The 16,808-nt window shown below is 39.8% G+C and overlaps 1 pseudogene; it reads right to left on the bottom strand.

Moving 5' to 3' along the window:
- Positions 1-2,539: 2,539 nt before the first annotated feature.
- Positions 2,540-8,379, bottom strand: LOC120294595 (annotated as a pseudogene).
- Between the last annotated feature and the right edge of the window lie 8,429 nt (positions 8,380-16,808).

Raw genomic sequence — 16,808 nt, 5'->3', positions numbered from 1 at the left:
ATCACATAAGCATGACATTGACTTCGACCAGCATTTTCATGAACAATCAGAACACATGCAGTAAACCCATGAGCAGGAACTTGCATTAGAAATGGGTGCGGGGCGGCGACGGTGGCGAACCCAGCGACGGCTTCGGCGGTGGCGTTCTCCCATTTGATAGATCATCCGTATCAGCCCAAAGCAAACTCCAAAAACTTGACACAAGCCGGAAGCACTAGAGAGAGAGAGAGAGAGAGAGAGAGAGAGAGAGAGAGAGAGAGAGAGAGAGAGAGAGAGAGAGAGAGAGAGAGAGAGAGAGAGAGAGAGAGAGAGAGAGAGACCGGGTGCGGAGTTTGCGGACGACGTCGAGGGGGTGCGCAGCGGTGACGGTGGCGTACCCGGTGACGGCTCCGGCAGTGGCATTCTCCCACTGATGGATCATCCGTATCAGCCCAAAGCAAACTCCAAAAACTTGACACAAGCCGGAAGCACCCGAGAGAGAGACCTTGGAATCAGGTGTGGACGACGTCGAGGGGGTGCGCGGCGACGACAGTGGCGAACCCGGCAACGGCTCCGGTGGTGGCGTTCTCCCACTGACGGATCTGGCGATGGGGTGGGGTGCCACGAAGGAAAAGCAAGTTTGTGGGTGTGAGCCATGACCGTGTGAGTGTGAGAGGTAAAGAAGATAGAAATAAATTAGGGTTTTTGATTTAGGGTTGCCTTAAAAACCGGTTCCCAAACCAGTCCGGTCGATCCAATTCCTAGGTGGGTAATCCCTCGGAACCGGTTCCCGGACCAGTTTTAACCGGAACCAATTCCCGACCCTATTTTCCAGGTGAGCCGGACCGGAAACCGGGTAAACCCGGTCCGGTTGCACACCCCCTACCAACTATTCTAAAAACTTAAACTGTTAGATGAATGTATGATATTATATTTAATTATTCTAATCTAAAAATCGAAACTTATTTTACGAACACAAAATATTATTACCAAGCGTCATTTTGTGTTTATGACGTGATAAGTTATGTTGTTATGATTAAGTTTTGGTAGCAATGGGCTAAAAGTGAGTATAAACATGATTGTCAAGAATTGACAATCACTTGGTTTACAAATTACACTAGAAGTTACCACTTTAAAGGTGGATTACTTTGTCTTAAGAGATGTTACTACTTCGGAGGTACATCATTCGTTTTGAGGATTGTGGCTAGAAGCAATTTACCAGCTTGAGAAAGATTCTACTTCGAGAAGTTCTCCTATTGTTAAATTAACACAAATATAAGCCAATTTAGACGGTTTAAAATCTCTTAAAACTCACAACATGAATCCTTCCGCACTTCATTACTTGAGAATGTCCTCAGTGGTAATTCCCGTAATATCGTAATTTATTATATCGAGAGTGTGGTGATTTGATTTCAAATAAGTTTAAATCACATGGACATGATTATTTGTTGCACATTTTGTGGTATGCAGATGAAAAGGACAAAAGTATCACACACATGCGCAAGAAGTGTGTGGGGGTAGTAAACGCATGGTCTTTGTGAATCAACTTAGAAAGGTGCGTAATTAATAAAAATGGGAATTGGAAAGAGCTCCCGCGCTTCCAGAATGCACTAAAAAGCCAATGGCCGACGATAAAGTCCATCCATTTTTCACATGCGACTCAGAAATTTTGCGATGGAAACGATATAGAATTGATCTAAAGCTCTATTGATTTCACAGGGGATCAACAATTCGAAAAATATTTTTCTAACTTTAATTGTTACCATCGCTTGAGAATATTTTCAGCTAGATACTAATAATTAGAATTAAGAAAATCTTTTCCTAATCAATAATTTTTCAAAAAATAAATGGAGCGTGGATATAAGTTTGGTTTTGTGAGATTCAACCGTCCTTACCATTATCTTAGGACAATTCTTGGAAAGAGAAATCAAGTCATGAAGCCCGGCCCATCTTCCCTCGGCCATAGCCCAAAAAGCCCGTTCCATTTTCCATACACATATTCCCCCAGCTCAATCGGGCTGGGTTTGGGTTAGCCAATGCCTGGCCCGTTCGCGGAAATTGTCAAGAGTTCATTTCCATCTTCGACTAGCTATGTGGGCCGCATTTACATGGTACCAAAGTAAAATGAAATCGACACTTGTCTCTTTGTTGCCCAACCAACCGGATGACATGAATGTCAGACATGATCATGAAGAAACCCCGCGTTGAAAAGGAAAATAAAATAAAAATAGTTCCCAAGCAATCATTGTTTGAAGTTGGTCTTTAAGTAACGACACCGACCCATTTTGCATGAGTCGAAGATCTTGAAGAAAATACTCTAAGTGACCATACAAGATATTAAATACTGATCATTTAAGAATAAAGTTAGAGATACGTTAGTTTTTTTTTTTTTTTGGTAATAGAGATATATTAGTTTGTATCTCCTATTAATACATCATAATAAGTTGTACCCTTTCCTAAATAATCTAGTCTTGGCGATGATTACTCACCCTCATCAAAAGAGTAAACTAGAGAGCTCAATGACTTTGTGTATAAATCTCGTAGGATACTCACTAATACCTCATTCTGTCTTTTTATTTTTCTTTGACATGCTATTATCACTAATATATTATAATCTGTCAACTTGACAAACATATTGTGCATACCAGATGCCCATATCCATAGCCATGGGGCATGGATTTCGAATGGTTTCTCTGCTTTTAACATACATGTCGTTTGCTAGGCCTCGATGCTCTAATCATGCAAGGGAAGAAGATAAATGAGTTTTGGAAATTTGCTAGTTTACATCTGTTTGACTATGGGATACAAGGATCTTCCTTATCCATGTCGACCGAGAGATCCATTCCGGTCCACTTTGTCCGGAGGGTGATCGCCAGGAGAGTGACAGTTTGCGAGGAGAGACCGCAGATTAGGCCTATCCACAAACCCTGCGCAAGAAACAGAGCACAAAGTTGAGGGGATAAGTACACTAATGGTGCCATAAGTTGTGTACGGCGCTCACTTTGGTGCCAAAAGTTTCCGTCGGATCACTTAAGTGCCAAAAAATTTGAAAAACGCTCACTTTAGTGCCAACTCCGATCCGGTTGGCCAGAAATCCGACGTGACATTTTTTTATTAATTTTTTACGCCGACGTGGCTCGTCGGAGAGTTGAGTCAGCATCCAAACACCAAAACGACGCCGTTTGGTGTCTCTCCCAATTCAAAACCCTAATCTCTGGCCGTTGCCGTCCTCGACGGTCCTTGCACTCGGCGGCCACGGCTTCGACCCCGACCTCGACCCAACCCCGACGATGGCCACTCAACGGCAGCGGCTCCGACCTCGACCCCGACCCCGACCCCGACGATGGCCACTCGGCAGCCGTAGCTCCGACGTCGACCTCGACCCCGACCGCGACGATGGCCACTCGACGGCCGCGGCTCAAACCCCGACCCCAACCCCGACGATGGCCACTCGACGGCCGTAGCTTCGACCCCGACCCCAACCTCGATGATGGCCACTTGACGGCCGCGGCGACCACGACTCCGACCCCAACCCCGACGATAGCCACGGCTTCAACCCCGTTGAAATCCTAATTTCTTCCCCAATGAGTTAAACGGCGTCGTTTTTGTGAGGCCATCCATGTAGGACGGCAAAATGACGTCGTTTAAGGCCTTGTCGATTTAAAAAAAAAAAAAAAACCACGTAATTATTTTGGCCAGAATCTTTCGCTGGTGGCCGGAATCTTTCGCCGGTGGCACCAAAGTGAGCGTTTTCCTCCGATTTGGCACTAAAGTGATCCGACGAAAACTTTTGGCACTAAAGTGAGCGCCGTACACAACTTATGGCACCATCAGTATACTTATCCCCAAAGTTGAGTTGATGAATCTGAAGTTTCAAAGCAGGACCATTCACTATTCAGAGGAGTGCTCATCCAAAGGTTGCTTTCACCTTGACATGTAGATTCGACTTGAACCCGAGAAGTACTGCGATCAGAACCCCGATGCAGTAGAACGTCACGAAGTTGACGTACACGGCCAAATGTTGCCACCCACATCCCCGAGCCACACCTGACTCGACAAAAAGTTGGCTCTCGTCAGTCAGTGACCAGAAGAGGATAGGAAGCAAGTTGGAATGAGCTTGGGGTAGGCCCTTCGTTCACATTCTGCAACAATTGTACCTGATAAGACCCCTTGGACAGAATCAATCGTGATGGAGATGACAAGTAGGGGCGTCATCGAGCCGAATTCTGCTATGATGGAGGTGCTGTCGCTGAACAGGCCCGCCCAAACATTGTGTCCAAAGGCTAAAGCCAGTACAAATGCTACTGCTAGCAAGACAGAGAGCTTAAGCGACACGACCATTGCGTTCTTTGCTCGGTCAATGTTGCCGGCTCCCAATTCATTGGACACCCTTGTGCTGCACGACCCTTCCTCTTTTAGCAAATTAATAAAAATGAAACTCAAAACACCAAGCCATCAGAGGAAGTAAGATGATAACAAAGGCAACAAGTGTGCTTACAAACCTTGCCGCAGCACTGAGTCCAGATGTATGTTGGAATTTTGTTTGTTAAAACAAAATGGGGGACTTTTACTTTGTCCCACATAGAAAAGGTGGGAGCAAGTGGGTCAGTTTAAATATGTGGGATTTCCTTTTATAGTTAAAGGAGTGATTAGGTGGGGGTGGACCCCACCATACCCGCGTCTTGGTGCGCGATTAATCCCTTGCTTTTTATTTTTTATTTTTTATTTTTTTGGTTCAAAGGTTGCCTTTTAATTTGAGAATTGCGGAAATGAAATATAAATGAAAATTCGAAATTCTATTAAAAAAATTATTATTAAAAAAAAATTATTCCGAATTTTGTTTGTGTCTTTTCAAGACAACCTTTGGAAAATTACCTATTCGGTTTTTAACTTTCCCGAAGGATTGCAATTGTTCGTTTTTCGACTTCTTCCGAAGAGTTGCATTTGTTTATCCGAACAATTTTCTAAAGACGTGTTTGTTCGCAATTTTCACGAAGAGTTGCAAGACTGTTTTATATATATACTTGTCATTTTCGGAAAGAACTTTCTGAAAAACTACAGCCAATTGTTCAATTGTTTCTTAGAGAGATACTGGAGAAATACTAAAATTGCTATTTAATATTCTCATCCGAGACTTTGTTGTATCCTGGAGGATTTTTGCCAATGATCATTAGCAACGTTGTGGGGCAAATAAATCCTTAAAGAAAGTGATATCACGCCTCAAAGTCCGAGTTGTTTTACTCGATCCAATTTCATTGTTCAACCCATTTCGAAGCCATATTAACCAACAATGTAATCATGTAAGCAATAGTTTCCATGTTCACACTACAAATTTCAAAGCAAAGGACGGACATGAGAACTGAGAATGATAGTTTTATCCCTCTGCAACAGGAAATGCAGAAGCATTACAAGATAGGTGGCAGAGATACCTACCACATTGCAATCAAGGAAGTAGTTGTTTCAGAGTTCTTCATTAGTCCTGCTAGGAAAACCAGAATCTCGAAGGCCCAATATTCCAAGCTGATGAGGACAGTAGACCGGGTAAGAAAATTAATATGCATATTAAACATTTTCATCAGAAGATTATCAACTTGTCAAATATGTTTAGGACACATTAGGACGATGAAATGAATGGTCAAACTATTCATTCCCACATGCTCCTTCAGCAACATATGAACGTGAAAATTAGATCTCAATGTGACATGAAGCATCAAAAGTTCTTTGAGAGAGAAGAGTCATGCTTAGAATTCTGCTAGTTTATCAAATAATTATAGGCAGATAAGTCGCTAGAAGTGTTAAGCATCGATGATGAGTTCAACAAGATAAATGACAGATAAGAATTCTTGAAGCTCACGTACCAAACCATTGCAGCCGAAGGCAATGCCAATCTCCAATTAGTGAAGATATAACTGAATGACTCGAAGGAAATTCCTTCCCATGAATTCTTGCAACGCTTTGAACAAGTCACGTAAATGGCCAACGCAAGAAGCCACAAAGAAATTGAAGCCGCCAAAGGAGCTCCCTCACAAAACCAAGCACTGTCCCGTGGACCAAGGCATACGCAATGCCTATGTGAATAACAAACGGAACAACCGACAACATCACCAGTGGGAATACAATACTTTGCTTCTGCAAGAACCTCAGGATATTCTGCAAAATCCCATACGCGAAAATTCCCGGGATCAGGAATTTCATGTAGAGCTGCCGTTTTCGCAATTTGCGAATCTTGATGAAGCAGGATCAATACAGGCTCGGTGTAGAACCAAAATATGGAGATTAGGGTGGAGAAGAACAATGAAACAATGCAGGAAGCTTGCAGATGAATTCCCAATGTTCGATATAACTTCGCACCTAATCCTTGTCCGCATAGTGTTTCAAGTGCTCCACTCGAGCCAGTCTAAGAAGAAAGAGAGTGAAAAAAAACTAAGTATAAACAATTTGCATGAAATGTGCCATCATGCATGTAGAGTAGTCACTTCATAGTAAAACTCAGATTGACTCTTCGTCATGTCCATCGACGAGTTAGTTATAAAACTTCCATGTCATTGCACAGTCTATGCAGCCCTCTATTATTTCTTATCTGCAGTTATTGATCTATGAAGTCTACTTTACCATGCTGATATCATACTATCCGAGTTTAGAATGTCAAGCTGGATTGATCTTTGGTTTGTGATTACTGTCACATGTCGAGTCTCCACAATTTACCCGATGAGAAGTTGAACTCGCAGCTTTGCGAGCAAAGGAAAAAGTATACTACCTAACAGTTACCCTTCGTCGGAGGAATCTAAAGTCCAAGATGGGGCCCCTACTGCAATGTTTATGTGGAAAAAAATTCATAAAAACATTAGTAATGACACTAACATCTGTTACAAAAATATTTCTGTTGAAATGTGGACGGTACACTTCATTGTCCCGGGTGAGTGCAACGACCGGGGCATGAGCGGCTAGCTCTTTCTGGGAAGATTTCTAAAAGGAGGTAAAGAACAGATTGGATACGCATTCATCAGGCGGCCGTCGGGCGAAACAATATAAATATCGAGGATTACAATAAGTGGAAGAAGAAACCAAAAGCTGGCTAGGTACATGCACGAGCAACAATCACATGCCTGGCTAGGATTTTTTCACTATCTAAGGTCTCATCGCTATTGTTATTTTGTTCGTATGCTAGCTGACAGGTTCCCACGATGATGATCTCTCTATTAATTTTATCAAGTTGCTGGTCACCTTATGTCATTGATCAAAATATTTATTCGTATATTTTTACTCAAAATGAGATGGTAATGTCCTTCCTTTTCTCTTGTGAACAGCTTAACTTGTATTTTTAGGGTACAGCACTAGCCAATCACTACTAGTGGCAAGTAAGTAGAATGATAAAAGCAGACATGGACTCTTTTGATTGCATGGATCCATGCTATGAATCTATAATGTTGTAACCGGCAAGACAAAATTATACATATAAAGAACATCTATCGATAGATTGTCTGAAGGACCTCTCAAAAAACACCAAACGGGGGGAAAGCCTCTTTGCCAAGAGGCGTAAACATGCTCAAGTGAAAGGCTATCGACTAAGTTGATAGTAACTTAAACTTTGCGATCCAAGTTTGCTGATGCGTACTTAGTGGCGTTCGGGCTAATGCTAAGATTGAGTCATATCGGGATATGAGTCGGGCTCAAGCGTTTTCGAGGACTGCCCCTTTTAAAGTCTGCCCGACAAAGATCTTTGGGCCTTAAGGGACTACGCGGCCGCCACGCCTATGGTCAAGTTTACTACCGAGTTCCTATCCACAGGACTCAAATGGTGATTATGAGAGGGCGCGAAGCTATAGAAGCAAAATGGGACTCCAACGAAATGTAATAATAACCTGTGTATCCTGAATCTTATGCATATTCCTTTTTTCTCTGTTTTATTTTCCCGTTTCCTAATATTTTAAGGCCATGTGTTATGTACATCAAAGTTGAATATCCTTTCTTTTCTTATACTAGGAAAAAGTAACTAAAGTCAGATACTTTATATGTATATTATATTTAAAGAGAACAGAGCGAAAGCAAAGTTGCCGAAGTGGACGGTTTACCATGAAGGCGAAGCCGGTGACAGTGGCCCAGGAGTTGGCAAGGGTGGCACCGGCGAGCTCAGGCTTACTGAGGTGGCCGGCGAACATGACAGAGGCCAAGGGGATGCCGTAGTAGGAGAGGTTGCTCAGGATCATGGGCATCGAGAACAGCACTTGCCTCTTGCCTTCTTGCAAGTCCAGCACCCTTTGCCACCGTTTGAGCCTCCTCGTGATGGAGCCATCTCCTCCTCCTCCTCCTCCTTCTCCGTCTTCTTCATGTCGAGCGGGTTGAAGCATGGTCGAGGAAGGGTCTGAAGCCATCGTCTCCCTTCGATGATGGCGAGCTAGACGTGCTTTATCTCCTCTTCTTATTCACCTCCGGCTCCAGCTTTGTCACTGGTTCTAGAGCAACTACTGATCCTCCTCGTCGTTTCTCAGGTCCTTTTATTTATTTTTTTGGTAAGGAATCTCAGGTCCTTTTATGTTCCCTCCATTAGTCCAAAAAGGAAGATGGCGACAGGCGAAAGAAGAAATCATCGAAACCTTATCGTCATATTCTTTTCTATAGTCTTTTTTCTTTTCTCTTTTGCTTTTCGATATTAAATTCAACGCCTGGAGTGGGCACGGGCAAATCGCAGTGTTGACTGTACCAAGGCTTTCATTTTCGACGGCCATAACAAAATGGGAAAATTATTAAAAAAGTTCTGAACATATCATACTCATATCAATTTAGTCATATATTTATTTTTTAGACCAATTGAGTCTTAAACATTTTATAATTATTCTCAATCGGTTCATCCAGCCAAAGTTGATTGGCCTACACCAACGATCATTTTTTTAATAATATTTTATTTTATTTTTTTTCCTTTTTCTCTTCTTTATTTTTCTCTTCTCTCTCTTCCTTCTTCCTCCCTTCTTCCTCCTTCTTCCTTTGGCTCTGGCGACCAACGGGCTCTCCTCACCAATCAGCAAGCTTGCGCTCAATGACGGCGGGGCAAGCCCCTGCCGAATTTAATGAGGGCTTGCCTCACGCGATGACCGCGAGGCAAGCCCTCACTAGATCCGACCGGGCGCTTATCATCACGTCCGGCAAGGCCCTCCTTGTCAAATCGGCAAGGGCTCGCCTCGCTCGATGACCGCAAGGGGAGCCCTCGCCAGATCTGGCAAGGGCTCGCCCAGCCGTTGCTGGGCACGACCATGTCAACTAGCGAGCCGAGCCTATCGGATCACCTCACCAGACCTAGCGACGGTGGGGCTCGCCTTGCTAGGGATTGGGTGAGCTAGTCCTCACCCAGTAACGGCGAGGCGAGCTAGCTCGGCAGCCTCAGTCCAGTGAGCAGCCAGCCCTTCCCTCTAGCTGGTCATTGGAGCCAAAGGCAGAAGGAAGGAGGAGAGAAGAGGAGGAATGAGGGAGATGGAGAAGAAAAAAAAAAAAAAGAGGAAAAAAGATTAAAAAAATTAATAAAATATTATTAGAAAAAAAGGTCACTAGCACCAACCGGCTGTCACATCGGTATCGGCCGGCCAATTTTGATCGGATGGACTGATCGGGAATAATTGTAAAGATTTAGGACTCGATTGGTCAACAAAATAAATTTATAACTAAATTGACACAATTGTAATAGATTTATGACTTTTTGTGGTAATTTTCCCATACCAAAATTGACTTCTAAAACGATATAAATACATACTTGGTCAACAAAATTTTATTGAAATGTGCTCTAATGCCATCATCGAAAGGGTGGACGGTCTTAAAATCAATCTAGATTTTACATGGAATTTGAAACTTGTGTTATCGAAATCGATTTTCTAATTTTTGAAATTTGAAACCTATGCTTGAATCTAAAAATACCTTGTCAATTGATTCCAAAATTATCGGGAATCATCCAATTTCTTCTCTTTCTTTTCATTTTTTGTCAAGTAAAATGAAAGTGAACATAATAACGAGAGAGTCCTATTTGTCAACAATAATGATTAATAAAGGATTGACATGCAAAATAAAATAAATAATTCAAAACACATAACTATGGTTCATTGATTTCCAATTTGGTTCTTACTTAGGAACTAGAAACCCAATCCCATAATACCGGTTTTACTTTTTTAGGAATTGAACTGGTAATCGTAAGAACCTCAAGCCGGATTGGTTACTATGGCGATTTGATTCTATTTTCAAGTAGAGCGAAGAAAAAAGTAAAGGAAATAGTTATGATCTCTAAGTTTTTCTAAAAATGTGTTAAGATATTTAAATATTGAATTACGTCTTAATTCAAGAGCTTAAATTTGTAGAGTAATCATTAGGTATCATACAATATTTCAACATGTTGTTCATTTTAATAGAAAAAATTAAAAACTAATTTCTTGATACGCCGGCATGTTGCCATTATGATTGGCGTGGTCTTTTTTTGCCTAATATTTGTTAGGGAAATCCCTTATGATGTTTTGAAGATGACAAAATAAATCAAATGCTACTAATATGTTTGATGGTTGAGTAATAGATTATGCAGATAATAAAATGTGTAAAAGATATTATCAAAGTCTATTCTTGGAAGAACCAGAAGACAGACTCTGAAGCTGAACCAGAAACAAACTCTATGCTGAAGCAGAATATGTTCAGACTTAGATTGTAAAGTCTATCGCATTTAGACTCAGATTGTAAAGTCTATTGCTCTCAAACTTTACATCCAGATTCGACAGAACGTAACTCAAGCCCCGAAGATACAACGGCTAATGATCTGGTTTGGATTATCACATCAATATTGATTTGATTGACTCAATCTATTTGATTGACGATTGGATCTTGAAGACAAGAACTTTCTATACGAAGAAACTTTACTTATGAAAACCAAGATTTTATTTGTATGAGCGATCGGAATCAATTTGTGATTTTACCTTTGTCACTCAACGGTTTCCCAATTTTCTAGATACAGAGCTGTCCAATGGGTATATTGGAAGACGATTCTCTGAGATACTGTCCAACAGCTAGTTTGGAAGTGGAGAAGTATTTAAGGAGATGAAGGACCGATGAGCAAGTAAGAGATAGAGCGTAAAATTTATAATTCCAAAGTCTGAGCGACCTTCGATCATACATTTGTCTCTTGTGAGCTTAAACATTTGTAATAGTGAGAAAAATACCAAAATAGTGACTTAGTGAGATAGTGTGATCTACTAAGTGTTTGCACTCGAAGTTGTAATCTCTTGTTGATTGCATAGTGGAATCCAGCTAAGAAGGCTGTTAGCGTGGGAGAGTGGACGTAGGCTTGGATTAAACCGAACCACTATAAATCTTGTGTTCTTATTTTCTTCATTAACTCCTTTGTTTTACTCGAAGTTCATTTTATTCCGCATATATTTGCCAATGTTTATTTTAAACACCTATTAACCCCCCTCTAGGTGTTCATACTAGCACTCTCAATATTAAGTGTGGACATATTTAATTGGGAAGACAAATAGAGCCTGGAAAGATTTAAACTGTAGACATTCAACTCTGGTATCAAATGAGAATTTGTAAAATCACTGCCAACTGTTTTAAAAATTTAAACTGTTAGAAAAATGCATGATTTTATTTCAACACTCACCATCGCAATTAGTCTGATTCTATTTTTTTTGTACAGTACTAAACGTGGACATATTTAATTGAGGATACAAATGGGATCTAGAAAGATTTGAATTAAGAACATCTAGCTCTAATACCATTTCAAATTTTGTAGGACCACAATTGACTATTTAAAAAGCTTAAACTATTAGAAAAATGCGTGATTTAATATTTAATTATTTCAATAGAGAAATTCCTCAATTTCTTATTGATTACTATTTAGAAAAGTAGAAAATCCACAAATTTTTTAACTTTTTGGCTATGCGACACCAATAAGCCAAACTCTTTTTTCATCTTGCCAATAGCCTAAATAGCAACTTAGAAATATATCGAATCCCAACTCTGTCCATAATGACCATTAAAAGTCTCTCGTGACATTTGGTGAAGTTATGTATTATGGAAGAAAGTTCAATATAGTTTGTGGGATTTTTCTCTTATTAAAAGATTGGAACAAGAGATGGCAATTTGAGGGAAAATTTTCTCAATCAATTATAGAACTATGGCACGGATGCCAATTTAGTTGGAAACTTTTCTAGCTTGCCAATATAGTCCGAAAATATTTCTGTTGAAATGTGGACGGTACACTTCATTGTCCTGGGTGAGTGTAACGACCGGGGCATGAGCGGCTAGGCACAACTTGCTCTTTCTGGGAAGATTTCTAAAAGGAGGTAAAGAACATATTGGATACGCATTCATCAGGCGGCTATCGGGCGAAACAATATAAATATCAAGGATTACAATAAGTGGAAGAAGAATCCAAAAGCTGGGTAGGTACATGCACGAGCAACAATCACATGCCTGGCTATTTCCTTGTGCTACAAGAGTTTTCCTTCCCCATGTTATTCAATTCTTGTCAAGTTCTTCAGCGACGCTAGGATTTTTCACTATCTAAGGTCTCATCGCTATTGTTATTTTGTTCGTATGCTAGCTGACAGGTTCCCACGATGATGATTTCTCTATTAATTTTATCAAGTTGCTGGTCAACTTATCTCATTGATCAAAATATTTATTTGTATATTTTACTCAAAATGAGATGGTAATGTCCTTTCTTTTCTCTTGTGAACAGCTTAACTTGTATTTTTAGGGTACAGCACTAGCCAATCACTACTAGTGGCAAATAAGTAGAATGATAAAAGCAGACATGGACTCTTTTGATTGTGAATCTATAATGTTGTAATCGGCAAGACAAAATTATATATATAAAGAACATCTATTGATAGATCATCTGAAAGACCTCTCAAAAAACACTAAACAGGGGGAAAGCCTCTTTGCTAGAGGCGTAAACATGCTCAAGGGAAAGGCTATCGACGAAGTGGATAGTTAACTTAAACTTTGCGATCCAAGTTTGTTTATGCGTACTTAGTGGCGTTCGGGCTAATGCTTAGTTCGAGTCATATTTGGGATACGAGTCGGGCATTTTCGAGGACTGCCCCTTTTAAAGCCTGCCCAACAAAGATCTTTGGGCCTTAAGGGACTAGGCGGCCGCCACGCCTATGATCAAGTTTACTACCGAGTTCCTATCCACTAAGAAGCACCGACACTCTCTGGAAGCCTTCTTGTCGTGTCCGACACTCTGACACTTGTCTGACACACTCCGATGTGTTCCGACATGCGGTCAACAAATGTCGGGAAATCTGACACATGGTCAACTCTTCCCGACACGCTTCGACACATAAGTCCAAAATTTCAACACGCGATTCTAACACACACGGGGTCAATCTTAATAATTTTCAATACTTGAGAAGTCAAAATATAAATATATGAAAATAATGAAAATGACAAAAATAAAGGAGAAAGAAGAAAATTCTCTCTCAAGTTTCTCACTTATAAGTTTTGACATTCCAGTGAATGATGATAGAACACCTCTTTTCTCGCCGGCGTTGCTCCAACTTGAAGTTGTTTTTTTTTTTTTTTTGCTTCTTTCCGCCTCTCACATTGTCCATGGCGAATTTAGTTATTTCCTTTTCTTTTGGTTGTACTTCAAGAGTTTTTATCCTAGTCTTTTTTATTTTCTCTTTTGCTTTTCGAAAGTAAATTCAACGCCCGAGTTGGCACAGGCGAATCGGTGCTAAGCGTACCAAGGCTTTCTTTTTGGACGGCCATACCAAAATGGGAAAATTACTAAAAAGTTCGAACTTATTGTAATTGTGCCAATTTAATCATAAATTTATTTTTTAGACCAATTGAATCCTAAATATTTTATAATTATTCCCAATTAATCCATCCAGCCAAAATTGGCCAACGACCATTTTTTAATAATATTTTATTTTTGAAATATTTTATTTTATTTATTATTTATTTATTTTTCCTTTTTTTCTTCTTTTTTTTTCCCTTCTCCCTCCTTCTTCCTTTGGCTCGGCGACCAATAGGCTCACCTTACCGGTTAGCAAACTTGCGCCCGGCGATGGCGGGCGAGCCCCGTGCCCGAGATTCAACGAGGGCTCACCTCATGCGACGACCGCGAGGTGAGCTCTCCCATCCGACGAGGAGGGCCTTGCCAAACGCAACAACAAGCGCCCTCGCCAAATCCGGCGAGGGCTCACCGTGCTCAACGACCGCAAGGGAGCCCTTGCCAAATCCGACAGGGCTTACCCTACCGTCGCTGGGCAAGAGAGTGCCGACTAGCAAGGTGAGCCTGTCGGATCACCTCAACAAACCCGGCGACAGTGGGGCTCACCTCACTAGTGGTCAGGCCGGCCCTCACCCAACAATGACGAGGCGAGCTAGCTTGGCAACCTCAGTCCGAAGACAAAGGTAGAAGGAAGGGGGAGAGAAGAGGAGGAATGACGAAGAGGGAGAAGATAAAAAGAAGATAAAAAGATTTTAAAAAATAATAATAAAATATTATTAGAAAAAAGGTCGCTGGCACTGACCGACTGCCACGTCAGCACCGGCTAGCCAATTTTGGTCGGATGGACTAATCGGGAACAATTGTAAAATGTTTAAGACTCAATTGGTCAAAAAAATAAGTTTATGATTGAATTGGTACAATCGTAATAGGTTTATGACTTTTTTTGGTAATTTTCTCATACCGAAATTGACTGCTTAAACGATATATATACATACTAGGTCGACAAAATTTTATTGAAATGTACTCTAATGCCATCATCGAAAGGGTGGACGGTCTTAAAATCAATCTAGATTTTACATGGAATTTGAAACTTGTGTTATCGAAATCAATTTTCTAATTTTTGAAATTTGAAAGCTATGCTTGAATCTAAAACCTACCTTGTCAATTGATTCCAAAATTCATCGGGAATCATCCAATCTCTTCTTCTTTCTTTTCATTTTTTGTCAAGTAAAATGAAAGTGAACATAATAATAGAGAGTCCTATTAGTCAACAATAATGATTAATAAAGGATTGACATGCAAAATAAAATAAATAATTCAAAACACATAACCGTGGTTCATTGATTTCCAATTTGGTTCTTACTTAGGAACTAGAAACCCAATCCCATAATACCGGTTTTACTTTTTAGGAATTGAACTGGTAATCGTAAGAACCTCAAGCCGGATTGGTTACTATGGCCGATTTGATTCTATTTTCAAGTAGAGCGAAGAAAAGTAAAGGAAATAGATATGATCTCTTAGTTTTTCTAAAAATGTGTTAAGATATTTAAATATTGAATTACGTCTTAATTCAAGAGCTTAAATTTGTAGAGTAATTAGTAGTTATCATACAATATTTCAACGGGTTGTTAATTTTAATTGAAAAGATTAAAAACTAATTTCTTGATACACAGGCAAGCTACCGTTATGATTGCCGTGGTCTTTTTTGCCTAATATTAAGTGTGGACATATTTAATTGGAAAGACAAAGAGAGCCTGGAACGATTTAAACTATGGACATTCAACTCGATATCAAATGAGAATTTGTAGAATCACTACCAAGTATTTTAAAAGTTTAAACTGTTATAAAAATACATGATTTTATATTTAATTATTTCAACACTCACCATCACACTTAGTCTGATTTTTATTTTTTTCTCTAGTATTAAACGTGGACATATTTAATTGATGATACAAATGGAATCTAGAAAGATTTGAACTAAGAATGTCTAGCTCTAATACCATTTCAAATTTTGTAGGACCACAACCGGCTGTTTAAAAAAGCTTAAACTGTTAGAAGAATGCGTAATTTAATATTTAATTATTTCAATAGAGAAATTCCTTAATTCTTTATTAATTACTATTTAGAAAAGTAGAAAATCCATAAATTTTTAAACATTTAGGCTATGCGACGCCAATAAGCCAAACTCTTTTTTCATCTGGCCAATACCCTAAATAGCAACCTAGAAATATATCGCATCCCAACTCTGTCCATAATGACCATTAAAAGTCTCACACGACATTTGGAGAAGTTATGTATTATGGAAGAAAGTTCAATATAGTTTGTGGGATTTTCTATTATTAAAAGATTGGAGCAAGAGATGGCATTTTGAGGGAAAATTTTCCCAATCAATTATAAAACTACGGCACGGATGTCAATTTAGTTTGAAACTTTTCTAGCTTGCCAATATAGTCTTAAATTTTGGGCGAAACTCCACTATAATCCTTATAGTCAACTTTTACTGCAGATCACTAACATAGTGATCCAATTGTCATTGATCGTCCTACATGGTGTACTACCACGTCACCAATTTCCCTCAAAAGTTGGTCGAAATAACTACATTGAAATCTTACTAAAAAATCTAGAATAAAATTAGCAAAAGTGAAAATTTTAAGAGTGAATTGATATTCGTACAATAAATTTAGAAGTAACTAGACAATTTTCCCTTTTTTAAATGGGACATACTAATGATGCCATTATTCTTGGTATTTGTCCACAGGTGTACCCCAAATTCCACATTAGGGTGGTCTCTAAGGATGTCTGAAATGACTGCAAATAGGCCAGCTCTCCCACCAACACCTCTCATTTCGCTTGCCACTTGCTCGGAAAAAAAATAGATGCATCTTAAGTCCTTGACTGCCCCAAGAGCATTCTAGTCCACCTCGCAATGACAGACATCCTCAATTCATCCACATTCCATCTCGTCTCTCGGCTAAAATAGGATGCCTCACCATGTGCAAAAATGACCAGTTATAGTGAAGTTCTTGCAAATTTACATCGGTTGTAGGTCATTTATAGGCCCAAAAGATAATTCACGACCTATGAGATGATCCTTATAAATTTACAAACTTAAAAA

Source organism: Eucalyptus grandis, chromosome 6, assembly GCF_016545825.1.
Source record: "Eucalyptus grandis isolate ANBG69807.140 chromosome 6, ASM1654582v1, whole genome shotgun sequence".
NCBI classification, from domain to species: domain Eukaryota; kingdom Viridiplantae; phylum Streptophyta; class Magnoliopsida; order Myrtales; family Myrtaceae; genus Eucalyptus; species Eucalyptus grandis.
Note: the sequence above shows the minus strand (reverse complement) of the source record. Positions and strands in the feature narration are given on the sequence as shown.